This window comes from Aedes aegypti, chromosome 1, assembly GCF_002204515.2.
Source record: "Aedes aegypti strain LVP_AGWG chromosome 1, AaegL5.0 Primary Assembly, whole genome shotgun sequence".
NCBI classification, from domain to species: Eukaryota; Metazoa; Arthropoda; class Insecta; order Diptera; family Culicidae; genus Aedes; species Aedes aegypti.
In genome coordinates, this window is record NC_035107.1 from 74203905 (window position 1) to 74218195 (window position 14291).

The following is a 14291-nucleotide window of genomic DNA, read 5'->3' on the forward strand; positions in this document are numbered from 1 at the left end:
TCGAGAATTTATATATAGCTAAATAACGAACAACTATAGAGCGGTTCCACAGAAAATGAAGACTTTTTCCCCAAATTTTATTTTTATATTTTTTTGATTTTGATGAAATTTTGCACATGCTTTCTTTATGCCCAAAAATGCCTTTTTGCATCATCGGTTCGCCATTTTGACTCTAGCCTTACTTTTGAGAAGGGCCTAAAAAAATTCCTTAATAATTTACAAAAAATATAACTTAGAAACGGTTTGTCCGATCAGTTTGGTGTCTTCCACAAAGTTGTAGGTTATTGTTGGGACTGTCTGGAAAAAAATATACACTCCAAAAAAAGTGTTGTAATTTTTTATATTTAGAAAATAAAGCTTCAAAATCAATTTTCTCAAAAATCGTATTTTTGATTTTTTTTAATTTTTTATGTGTTAAAGTAGACAAAAAATAAAGTCTTTTGCACAGTGGGTCAAGATGGAGAAATCATGGACAAAAAAGTTATGATTTTTTTTTTAAAAAAGGTGAATTTTTGAAAATGGTCAAAATAAACTTTTCAAATGTTTTTCAGCTCGATTTTATGAAAGTACGCAAAATTTACAACAAAAAAGGTACACGGGAAAATCAGCCTAACTTTTACCGTTTTAAAGATACAGCGATTTTAATACAAAATTATGATATAATTTTCAATTTTCGGTCATTTTTGAATGTTTTTCGGGGCTCATAAGCCTAGAAATTTGTTCATTGTCTGAAAGAGCAGATAATTTTTGACTAAAATGTTTGAAAAAATATTGATTTGGTAATTTTTCATGCTATGAGGCGAAATAAAAAATGTGCCCTGTAAAAATGATTTATTTTATTTTCTTTTTTTTACGAAACATAACTTCAACATTCAACATTGTGATATTTTGATATGTAATTATCAAGAAAATATGGAACAAAATGTTAAAAGTTAATGAATAACAAAATAACGTGAAATGCATTTATATCGATTTAAGATAATGAAATATTTCCATTCGAAAACAAAAGCTTTATGAGTAGAGGAGTAACGTGCCCAGTTGTCTCACACAAATATACCTGATGTTTTCTTAAAGTACAGCACGTTGGTATATTTTTGTGGTCGAACAGAAACGTACCTAATAGTTGATTCAAGTACCCATGTTGGTATAAAAAAGAGCTGATGCAGCAAAGACTCAAGCAAGTGATAATCAAGTGAAAAGTAAAAGATAGCTTAGAACAATGAAGTATAAAACGAACACCATCAACAAAGGTTGTGTAAATGTGTTTACAAAAAAGTTACCGAAATCTCACGGAAGTAATATTGCCAAATTAGTTGAACTAGGATTTGCAGATGAAAATCAGCTTAATAAAAAAAAAAATTTGCGATTCGTGTCGTTTACAATTGTCCAAGAGAACAGCATTATCAAGCAGTGATGACTTATCAAGTAGTGAAGAGGAAGATGTTTGCATGGAAGAGGAAACAATAGAAGCATCAGCATCAGCAACTTCAATACAGTCAACGGATTCCAATATGAATATTCCTAGTCAGGAGTCATTGGAAGCAACGTCAGCAACTTCAATATAATCAACGAGCTCCAACTTGAATGTTTCTAGTAAGGAGACATTAGAAGTTAGGCAATTTTCAAACTGTAATGATAGTAAAAATATGTAAACATTATGAAAAAGTAAGAAATCTGTATCAAAATAGGACGCTCCATCATTGTATAAGAACATGAAATAAAATGCTTTCAGAAAAAAAAATATTCTTCATTTTATCAACTCGAAAAACATCCGAAAACAACCAAAAGTTGTGAATTTTCAGTAAATTTAATTTTAAAATCGCTGTATCTCGGAAACGGTAGCAATTAGCAAAATTTTCTCATATACCTTTTTTGTTGCAAATTTTGCGTACTTTCATAAAATCATTCAAAATTCAAATTCGGGTCGAAAAGCATTCAAAACGTTTATTTAGACCATATTGAACAATCAACCTTTTTTTAAAAATCATAATTATTTTGTCCATGATTTCTCCATCTTGACCCACTGTGCAAAAGACTCCATTTTTTGTCTACTTCAAAATATAATATCAATATAATATAATAAAAAAACGATTTTTGAGAAAATGGATTTTTAAGCTTTATTTTCGAGATAAAAAAAAATACAACATATTTTTTACAGTGTATATATTTTTCAAGATAGTTCCAACAATAACCTAAAACTTTGCGGAAGACACCAAACCGATCAGACAAATAGTTTCTGAGTTTTAATTTTTGAAAATTGTTAAGGCTTTTTTTCCTAGGCCCTTCTCAAAAGTAACGCTAGGGTAAAAATGGCGAACCGATGATGCAAATTCGTGATCAAACGTCAACATCCCACCGCAAAATTGCTAGTGTTTGGAGGTGATTTTAACCTCCAAATTGCCAAATAACCTCCAAATCATCACCTCCAAGTTAGTTCTAGTAACCTCCGTTATATGCAATATGGTGGCGCGTCGATCGTCGCAAGTTTATCGTTAAACAGTCAATAGGCATTTTTGGGTATAAAGAAAGCATATGCCAAATTTCAGCCAAATCAAAATATACAAAAGTAAACCGACATTCGAATTCAAATGGAACCGCTCTATAGCCGTAACTAGTATACTTTCCGTATGCCTGGATTTATTCTGTAATTCTTTGAGAAAAGTTCTGTATTTTTCCTACGACTCCTGCAGGAATCTTTTACGGATAAATTGCAATTGTGTACTGTTTGTTGCCCAGAAGAATTACAGAATGTTTGTAGATATTTCAACGATATTCTTAATAACGTTCCTGCAGAAATTCCTAAAGCATATACTTGTGGCATTCTCATAAGACATTTTGCATGATTTCAAATAGCTGTTAATGGAAAAATCGCGGAAGATTTACAAAAAGTAATTCCTATCAGGCGTTGTCTGAAAAGTGAAAACTCAGTGCAGTGCAAAAAAACATGCGTACCAATCCGAAATTAATTGTTCGTCTCCCAATCGCTCCCAAAACGACAATTCGTCCGCAAGGGGTGTGCTGCTGTCGTCATGATTATGGTTTTCGAAAGCAATGTCAAACCCTGGGAGGGAGAAACCAATACAAAATTTCTGTACGTCATAGTGAGCCGAGATTCCGCTGTCACGAACTGTCACTGTGAGCCCAGATCTCAAACATTGGACTAACATGAAAAAAGCGCGTAACTGATTAATACACATTTTCGTATTTCTTCAAAAGTGATAAAAATCGAATGAAAATCAATTCATGCACATAACGCAAGTAATGTCACGTGAGCACCATTTAATCTGATTGAACATAAAGCATTGAAAAACGCATCGTTCTACTTTTTCTAATGAAAATGAATATTTAGTGCATAGAAAACTGTGGCCCTTTTTCATGTTTGTCAGGAAAGATCGAAGGTGCACAACAAAAGGAAACTACCGGTTTTCTCGAAGCCTGCCTTGATTCTTTTTGGCAAGCTGGAGTTATCTTGCAGTTCAAAATAAAGTTGTCTTATATTTCGTGTGTAGTATCGGTGCCTCCCTCCCAGGTCAAACCCATTCATGATTTCAAAACATTCGGAAGAATATATTTATTTTCATCGCTTAAGTGAAATAATGTATGAAATTGAATGAAATCCAATGGTAGAAAACACATTTCTCTATCCAATGATATATTTAGAGGCAACGGAGAATGTTCCGAAACGTGGTTTATTCAAGCGTAAAAATTCGCTCCCAAAACGACAATACGTCCGCTGGGGTGTGCTGCTGTCGTCATGATGATGGTTTCCGAAAGTAATGTCAAACCCATTCATGGTTTCAAAACATTCGGAACAAAAAAAATATTTTCACCGCTTAAGTTAAGTTATGTGTGAAATTGAACGAGATCCAATGGTAGAAAATTCATTTATCTACCCAATGGTATTTTTAGAGACAGCGGAGAATGTCCCGAAACGTGTTTTATTCAAGCGCAAAAATCGCTCAGGCGAAAGTTCCAATGAAACTAACCTGGTTTTCCAACCTCAAACTAGTGCTCCTACCAGCCGGATCTCAATTTTTATGAAAGTAGTGCAATAATACAAAAAACGAACGTATGTAGAACATAAAGGATGGATATTCCTACCTTTTCCGCCAAAATATTTCACTGTTAACCGTCTTGTATCAGAAAATAAAACATTTTTCCCCACAGCGACATGTGATGGATGCGTGAAATATCAAATCTCTCATCTACTGACTAGTTGCGCTACCTACACTGAGAACAGCGTTGCGGTTGAAAATACTATATCAGAGGGTTAAAAATTAAATACACAACGCCACTTGATTTGTGCAGACTAAATTCGCATTTATTTAGAATATTTTGTGCATTCAATTTTACCATGGCACCATTTGTATAGTAAAAATGACTATATCATGGTTAAAAACTTGCTGCAGACCAGAATCGAACCGAGGATCTGGGGATTGTCAAGCGCGAACGCTAGCCGCTCGGCTATCGACGCGGTTGGAATGAGAGGGAACAAAACGCAAATAAAAAGCGTTCATGATAGCTCAATCGTGGTTGGAATAGTAAATTTAAAAACACGTTCATGGTTCTCATTACTGCAACGCTTGTTTCAGTGTAAGTATAGATGGCTAACAGTATGTTGCGTTTCGCGCTTGGAGGCGTATTCTGGACAAACATTTGAAAAGGGCACATCGACATTGGTAAACATTGGCTTTGCAAGACGCTGTTGAGCCCAATTCAACTCGATCACGCTCACCAATACCACTATCAGGAAGAGCTTACACCAATATTTCTGATAGTGGTGTTAGTTTACGTGGGCGGGCTGAGGAGGACTCAACAGCAACGTTTCTAAAAAAAGGCTCAAGACCAAAGATGGAAATCTAGTGATCATGACAAAATAAATGATTCATCGCGGTTGTTCTTTATCCTGCGATCATAGCAACAACGATCAACCTTTTGTCGTTAAGCTATCACAACAAACTACGCTCCGCGAATAATGCATCGTTCTGCATGTGCGCTAGCGATTAATTGTTCGCTAGTCAAAATTTCATTATTTTGATGATTCTTTCGTCTTTTATTAGTGATTTGAATTCGGATTTGCTGTTTATTGATCTTTAATCATTTTGGCATGCGCTCCAAGAAAAATAACAGCGCGCAGGCGGCATGATTCGAGTTTGATCGCTACTTGTAACAACATTCGATAAACTCTTTGTCCCACGACAAACAGTGCATCGGATGCTTGATTTATCGGTCCAACGCGCGCGTAGTGAGGTCTTCAAATCATGTTGCTGCCAGAGCAACGGCCCTCTAAGACCGCTCAAATACCATGTTGTTTGTCGCTAGAGTCAATTTTTTTCCATCCTTGCTCAAGACCTCTTGGGCCCTTTTCAAATGTTTGTCCAGTATTCTTTGCGAGTAAACTCAAAGCAAGGTGCAGGAGACAATTTGTTTTTGTGCGAGACAATGCAAAGCACAATCAACACTCTTTCAATCTCTTTCCCGTCAGCACAAAAAATCACTCTAGGAAAATTTCAGCTAGGTTCGCTTTGAAGGCGGACAAGCTAAATAAAAGCTCTTATAGTTATGGATCTTAATGTATTTGGTAAAGTTATAAACATAAGGTAGTAATAAATTATGTTTATCGTGCTTAAGAGTTTTGACAGTCACAGATTAGTGAAATGAATACAAGTGGAATTTTTGGCGTGTGTACAAAACGAAAAGAGTGAAAATGAAACAACTGGATACCACGCAGTCCATTGCACATTGCGAGTCAGCACTGCCGGGGTGCAGTGCAGAAAAAGTAATCGTGCACGTCTCTTTCAAGTTTAAGGTGCTGTCTTGCAGCAACGCGTGTAGCACCGAAAGAATTTTGAGTCGCACCCCATCCCTGATTCCTATACAATTATTTGACGAATCACTGGGGAAAAATAAATGAATTTTACAATGTTTGAAATTATTCTGAAGAAATCTGTGGAAAAAATGCAGAGGTGTTCTCTATGTGTATGAATTTCATATGAAAATGGACATGGAAGAATTTTCTCTAAGATGCGTTAGAATTCCTAGATAAGATATCACGAAATGCGCCACAAAACAAGATATATTCCAGTAGATGGCTTATATCAAACCCGAAATCGGCCGACTGAAAGGTATTTTTGCTTCCTCTTTGACGATAGTAAAATCTGTATACGAAGTGTTTAGTTGTGTTTCCAGGAGATTAAAATTAAAATACATATGGTACTAATAATTGGTGAAATCCTTGATGTATTTTTGAAGTAGTTCTTGAAAGGTACAATCCATGGAGTAATTTCTCTCGTTTTTGAAGAAAATTCTTCTGGGATTGCTAGATGAATTTACGGAAATGTTTGATATGGAACAATCGCTGCAGTAAATTTAAAGGCCCAAACGCAATGATAGCGGAAAGTGGAACGGCAACGGAAAGCGGAACCAGTTCGCTAGCATAAACTATGACATGCTTGTCGACTCAGTATTGGTTCAGTTTCATTCGTTGACAGCTCAGTCGAGATGGTGTGATTTATGCTGGCGAACCAGTTCCGCTTTCCGTTGCCGTTCCGCTTTCCGCTATCGTTTCGTTTGGGCATTGAGAATCCCAGAGCACTTGCTTCAGAAATGCGCAGACTTGGTAACTTCTGTGTAAAACCATGGAGTAATTCTTAAACGATTTCTGGAAAGTTTTGGGTTAGACTTTGGGAGGATCTTGGAGAAATTCCACAAAATTAATATTTGAAGAAATCTCCAGAGTAAACCTTAGATAGACGTTACGTCAAAGGTCAGTTTTCATTCAGCTAGGCAGAGTTCTCGCATACTCTGAGATAACGCCCTAAAAGCCATTGGTAGCCACGTGCGTAGCTCGTTGTTTCTGAGCAAATGGAAGAATAAGCATTCAAACCAACATCACGGACAGGTCAACATGGATCCTTTCTTCCCCATAACGTTGTAAAATAACATGAAAATCCATTGAAATGTTCAGAAACAACTAGCTACACACATGGTTACCAATGGCTTTTAGGGCGAGATCAGAAGTTATGCGAGAGTTATAGTCCAACATTTGAAAACACTCTCTTTGTAACAGAAGTCACTAACGGAGATAATCGATTTAACATGTTGAGTCTTATAGCAGCTTATAAAAGCATTGAAAAAATGTTTTGTTTTCGCAAATAAAACTCTTAGATGAGTGCAATGAACAGTCTTTAAGGAGTTTCATCACTTCATGACAAAACCACGTTTTATTTACATTTGCAACATATGATGTTTTCAAATCTATAGTCTAGAATCGGGAAGGAGTGATACAAAAACGGTCTCTAGAGCAAGCTGAGATCCAGTTATCGCTCAGCTTCTGAGACGCATAGACGTTTTCACGATTGCGCTCCTCATTAGTCAAGCATTTTTTTCAGATCGTTCAATCGATATTTCTGTTTGTGCCGCGTCGCGTGTGTGGTCGCGATGAGGCGAGAAAACACTTTTCGAATAGACTATTCGTGCTTCCCAGTGAAGCCGTCTTTCGAAAAAGTGCACGGCTTCTGCCGTTCAGTGCTCGGGCTGAAGAAAGAAGACGTCGAAAGACTACAGTGCCATAAGGGTGAACAGTGTGCGTTCGTCAAGGTCAGTGACCTGTCGCTCGCACAAAAAATCGTGGACGAACATGATGCCCGTCATGAAGTGGATTTAAACGGGAAGAAGCACAAGCTTCGTATCACCATGGAAGATGGTAGTGTGGAAGTGAAGATTCACGACCTACCCGAACATGTGTCCGAACAGAAAATAGTCGATTTCTTGTGTGCGTTCGGCGAAGTGATCGCTATTCGAGAGCTAACGTGGGGAGAGGGCTACGAGTTTGCTGGTATACAACTCGGCATATGGTCGGCCCGTATGCTAATACAAAAAAACATCGACTCGTGGGTCACCATCGACGGGCAGCAGGCATATATTGTCTACAAAGGGCAGCTGCAGTCATGCAAACACTGCAAAGAGCAGGCACATACTGGCATCTCTTGTGTACAGAACAAGAAATTGCTAGTACAAAAGAGCTACGCAAACGTAGCGAAGCAAGCTGGATCGACACGACCACCACCGAAAAAGTCAGCTGGCGCGAAGCCGCCAAGCTCAAAGCCGACCGGGCCGAAACCTTCTTTTCTCCCTTCACTAACGTCGGATGCCTTCCCCGAACTTCCGAAACCTTCGAGCCAGCCCGAACAGCCTGGCTCGGCATCTAGGATCGATTTGACGACGTTCCCCCGCCCGCAAACCCAACGCGCGCATGGCTCGTCGTCATCGCTCCGAACTCCACAAGTCGAAGAGTCACCAAAAGCCAGCATTGTTTTGGTTGACTGCTTCAAAAAGCCAACGAATGCGATACGATCGCAGAGTAAGAGCGGCAATGGCAACGAAACTGACGATTCTTCCACGAACAGCAGACGAAGCGCGCGAGGCCGTCCACCCGGCAAAAAACCCCGTCGGGAAGATGGAGACGACGAGCAGGATGAAGACTATCACCCATAAATGGCTCTCTCGTCCTATAATATCTCGTCCATCAACATCGGCACGATCACCAACCCCACGAAACAAAACGCGCTACGTAACTTCATTAGCAGCCAGAGCCTCGATATTGTGTGTCTGCAAGAGGTGGAAAACGACCAGCTCTCCTTGCCTGGCTTTGTCGTATACACCAATGTAGACCACACGAGAAGAGGTACGGCCGTTGCGGTGAAGGAACACATCCAGGTCTCTCACGTCGAGAAGAGTTTGGATAGTCGACTGCTTGCGCTGCGAGTGCAAGACACGACCATCTGCAATATTTACGCTCCCTCTGGCTCTGCGCAACGTGCTGCTCGTGAGGAGTTCTATAATGGAACTCTCGCCTATTACCTCCGTCATCGTACAGCACACGTCATTCTCGCTGGCGATTTCAATTGCGTATTGCGCGCATGCGACTCGACTAGCCCCAATACAAGCCCTGCTCTAAAGACAGCCGTGCAACAGCTACAGCTGCATGATGTGTGGGAAAAACTGCGCCCACGAGACCCTGGCTTCACCTACGTTTGCCGAAACGCGCAATCGCGGCTCGATCGCATTTACGTCAGCAATGGTTTGCGAGAAAATTTGCGAACTGCGCACACTCACGTGTGTTCGTTCACGGACCACAAAGCGCTAACCGTTCGACTATGTCTTCCCCAGCTCTGACATGAGCCTGGGCGCGGATTCTGGTCTCTGCGGCCGCACCTTCTGACCGACGAAAACGTTGCCGAGTTCCAGTATAAGTGGCAATATTGGACCCGGCAGCGTAGAAACTACAATTCATGGATCGATTGGTGGCTCACGTACGTTAAGCCGAAAATAAAAAGTTTTTTCAAGTGGAAATCTCGAATTGTTTTCGACCATTTCCACGACCAGCATCAGCGTTTATACGCTGAGCTACGATAGGCGTACGATGGGTATTACCAACATCCAGAAATGCTACCCACAATCAACCGGCTCAAAGGGGGAATGTTGGCTCTGCAGAGAAATTTTTCCCACATGTTCATGCGCATCAACGAAACCTACGTGGCGGGTGAACCGATGTCCATCTTCCAATTGGGAGAAAGGCGACGTAGGAAGACCGTCATCACGCAGCTGCGAACGGAAGAAAATGAAATTATCGACGAGCCACAAGCGATCGAGGCAAATTTGTTCAATTTCTTCTCCAGCCTCTACTCGGAAGAAGCAGCAAATAACAACGAGGACGGCTTTGCCTGCCAACGTGTCATCCCACCGAACGACCCGGTGAACGAAGCATGCACAAGCGAGATTACCACGGCAGAGATTTTGTCTGCTATTAGAGCGAGCGCACCGAGAAAATCCCCGGGATGCGACGGTATCCCAAGAGAGTTTTACCTCCGCATGTTCGACGTCATCCACCGAGAGTTGAACCTTTTGCTCAACGAAGCACTCACCGGCAATCTCCCCCCCGCGTTTGTGGAGGGCATCATCGTCCTGGTGAAAAAGAAAGGAGGCGACAACACGGCCCGATCATATCGCCCTATCTCGCTGCTCAACCAGGGTTGCCACATTAAAATCTGTATTTTCGTCTCGAAATATCTGTATATCTGTATCCTGGAGCAAAATATCTGTATTTTAAATCTGTATCCCTGAAAATTGATGAAGACATGGGAATTTATCATGGAATTCAAGGAAATACCAATCATTTGTACCTGCAATGACGACTTTTCATAACAAAAGCTTGAATTTCAAGGTTCGCAAAAGTATTATTTTAGTTTTTGTTCGAATATCTGTATGAATCTGTATAATTTTGTTAAAATTCTGTATACAGAATCTGTAATTTTCTAAAATATCTGTAATCTGTATATACAGATTCTTGGTACCTTAATATTAGAGAAAATCTGTAAAATACAGATAAATCTGTACATGTGGTAACCCTGTGCTCAACAGCGACTACAAGCTGCTATCACGCATTCTCAAAACCAGGCTTGAGTGTGTGATGAAAGCACATGGCGTTTTGAGCGGCGGCCAAAAATGTTCGAACTCGGAGCGTAATATTTTTCAGGCCACTCTCGCTCTTAAAGATCGAATAGCAAGTCTACGTCACCACCGGCGCGCCGGTAAGCTCATTAGCTTCGATCTTGAGAACGCCTTCGATCGGGTCCGTCATTCTTTTCTGTTCGAAACCATGCGCTTGCTCGGGTTTAACCAGGAACTCATCGCTCTGCTCTCTCGTATCGCCAGCCGCTCATCCTCTCGGCTGCTCATCAATGGGCATCTCTCTCGCCCGTTTGAGATACAACGTTCGGTCCGGCAAGGGGACCCCTTGTCAATGCACCTCTTCGTGCTGTACCTCCATCCACTGGTGTGCAGGCTCGAGCAAGTGTGTGGCGACGATCTCCTGGTGGCGTATGCGGACGACATCAGCGTCATCGTAACATCGACGGCGCAAATCGAAGCGATGAATGAAATATTCACTCGTTTTGAGATAGTCGCCGGAGCAAAATTGAACCTGCGGAAAACTGTTGCCATAAATGTTGGGTTTTGCGAAGGCAACGAAATAGATGCCCATTGGCTGCAGACAGCCAACACTGTAAAAATTTTGGGGGTTGTTTTCTCGCGTAACAGTTCTAAAGGGCCAATGATCAAATTGTAAACAAATCGGGTTTTGATACCATTCGATAGCATCTCCCAACACCCACAAACTATGCAAACATTGTCAACATAATCATAAAACTTACCGTTATAAACTCGGTTTTCAAAACGGCCAATAACCGCTTTTTTCCAAATCATTCATTGGCCCCCACTCGAAAAGGCCAATGATTGGTTCTCGCTCCATCAAGAGGGCCTACAATCGGAAAATTTCGCAAACTGTCATTGGCCTTAGCATGGTGAGAGGCCAATGACTCTCTCTTGCTCATTCATTGACAACCGAAAAGGCCTAGCCTTCGGCCAAGCACGCTAATAAAATTCTATTTTGGCCAATAAAAAAGGCCCATGCCTTGATGAAAATCGAAAATGGGCCAAGCATTTAAACTTATCATTTTTTCCACATTTTTGTCAGTTTTCAGAATAAAATCAATTATTAGCGTGTAGTAATAGTAATTCGTCACTCAATTAGCAAGAAATCACATTGATTGAATTGAATACTGAAAAATAGGAATTGAAAATGTGGTGAATAATATTCAAATCGAATTTTCTCAGAGTCAACGATCTGAGGATTGGCCCTTTTGAATTGTTACGCGAGTTTTCGCGAACTCAATACGTTTGATGACAACCCTCAACTGGAACGTAATGATTGGGAAATTTTCGCAGCAAATGTGGCTGCAATCTTTGCGTACGCTCACGTTACAGCAGAAGGTGATTATGCTGAACACGTTCGGTACCTCAAAATTGTGGTACATCTCATCAGTGCTGCCACCCCTTGGGATCCACACGGCGAAAATTACATCAACGATGGGTGCATTTTTGTGGAGAGGTGTAGTCGCCCGTGTCCCGATGATGCAGCTAGCTCGTAGTACGGAACGTGGTGGGCTGAATTTGCACTTACCAGCTTTGAAATCAAAATCACTGGCAATTAACCGACACATCCAAGAGATCGATTCCCTTCCTTACTACAGATCCTTTCTCTTCCACGCTCATCCCCGCCCTGCAATTCCAATAGATCATCCCGACATCAAAATCATCCTCTCAAACTTTTCCCAAATTCCACACCTTGTCCAACAAAGCCCCTCCGCCGATCTAATCCACCGGCATTTCGTGCAGCAAACTGAATTGCCAAAAGTGGAAAGCAATAATCCAGCATGCAACTGGCCACGTGTGTGGCGAAACATAGCGGACAAACAACTATCTTCGGCACAACGTACTCAACTGTATCTGTTCGTAAATGGCAAAACGGAGCATCGAAAGCTGCTGTTCGTGATGCAGCGAGTGGCTGACGAGTACTGCACACACTGTGGGAACCAAGTGACTGAAACGCTCCAACACAAATTTAGTACCTGCGCTCGTGTCGGCCCGGCATGGACGAGTCTACAGCAGAGGCTTGCAGGACTGATGAATGGATGGAGACGATTCTCTTTTGAGGACCTGCTGAGACCTGCTCTGGCAGGAATAGGACGAACGGCAAGAGTGAAAGTATTGCGAATGTTAATTAATTACATCTGCTTTGTTAATTCATGTAACGATAGAATTGATGTAAACGCTTTGAATTTTCACTTAGATTTAGAATTTTAAAACTGTGTTACAAATGAACTGACCATAATAAAACCAAATTTTATACCACAAAAAAAAAAAAAAATTTCAAGAGATCAATCGATTTGTTTGAGCGGATGTCATGGATATTTATACCAGAGCATTCAAAATGGTTTTGAAAGGTAGTTAAACAAAATTGATGAAACTTATCCGTATTTGAATCTTTTGGTTTTCGCAAACTACATTTGTGTTGCTAAAATCGATTTGGGACTGATTTGCACTGTGAAAAATATGATTCGTTTCGGGATTACAATAATGTAGTGCAACTTATAATGGCGATGATTCGATTATGTTTCTTAAAGAACATCGCATCGGAATCAAGTTAGGAAACTGGATGCAAACAACTAAGATGAAAAAAAAACTCACTCAGAGAGATAATGGTATCGTTATTAACACTCCCATTGATTTCTATTTACCATCACCAACTACCTTCTTCGACAAACACGTTCCAGTAGATTACGCACTGATAACTGCTCAACTTACTCCTGTCAGCCTTTTATTCTTCTTCACCACTTACAGTCCCACATATACCACCGTAAAACACTACAAACACTTTACTCCATTGTCAGATACCGTCCACTGTCGTCATTGAGCAGAGCATAACCAAATAACGTCAAACACTGACTCCTCGTGAGGTAGCACTTGATGTTTCCTTCCACCGCGATATGTTGAATCGTTTCTTCCCGCACAAACATCCTTCTGGTATTCAAATATGTAGTCTCGTTGCCACTGGTGGCGGCTGTAATTAGAACTCACGTTAAAAATAGCACCAATCACTACGACGAGACAGTCACGTCTCTATCGGTTTTAACCAAGCACATGCAGTAGCAGCACAGGAAGGGTACGGCCAATCCGAAACCGAATTGCACAAATTTCAATGCCGACCAATTACCGATTCGAGATCTGACTGAAGCTGTCTAGCGCACAAGAACCTGTTGTGGGTATGACGAAGCCTTATGTGGCTCTTTGCGGTTGCCAATCTAGTCGGCTATGCTGGAATGATTCATCACATTTCGCGTTTAGCACTAAATCGGCACTAGAATCTCAGCAATTGGTTTGCCCGTTTTCAAACTGGTATCGTTGCACTTTCCCGCAAACTTACGCAATTGGTTGCTTTGATTGCACACCACTGCCCTGTTCTGTGTAGCACTCGGCGATGCACTTAATTAACCCTATTAGCCGGAGATCGGAAGTTGCCCACGCTGTTGATGGGAGCACTAACTTAATTTTCTTCTCGGTTTTGATGGATTTTCCGAACCGTGTGGTTTCGATACCGCACTGTTTTTATGATGAGAATTATCTGCTGCGTTGTGGAGGGTGTATGAGTACGAAAAAGCACGTCCATTATTTCCTTCGTCGATCGCTCGCCGCTGAGATTAACTGTCATTAAAATCCCACAAAAGGATCGAAGTGCTGAGCTTCATAAAACATAGGGACATGGATGCCAGAAAGACGAAAGATATTTGGAAGACAATCTAATTATTGGATTTTGTTTGGAGTTGTCCGGTTAATGGACAATTTTTTTCTGGATTTATCTGCAGTATCTGTGCCTCCCTCGCAGGGCCAAA

At 40.8% G+C, this 14291-nt stretch overlaps 1 protein-coding gene across 4 annotated transcripts in view; it reads right to left on the bottom strand.

Moving 5' to 3' along the window:
• The window catches only part of LOC5574257, a 102308-nt gene that overhangs the window by 54533 nt on the left and 33484 nt on the right, over positions 1 to 14291 (bottom strand). Inside the window, exon 2 of one of the 4 annotated variants that reach the window (XM_021840066.1) lies at positions 13153 to 13462. The exons of the other annotated variants lie outside the window; for them this stretch is intronic. The gene's annotated coding sequence lies outside the window, so the exon portion shown is untranslated. The remainder of the gene's footprint in view (positions 1 to 13152; positions 13463 to 14291) is intronic. 4 annotated transcript variants of the gene reach the window in all.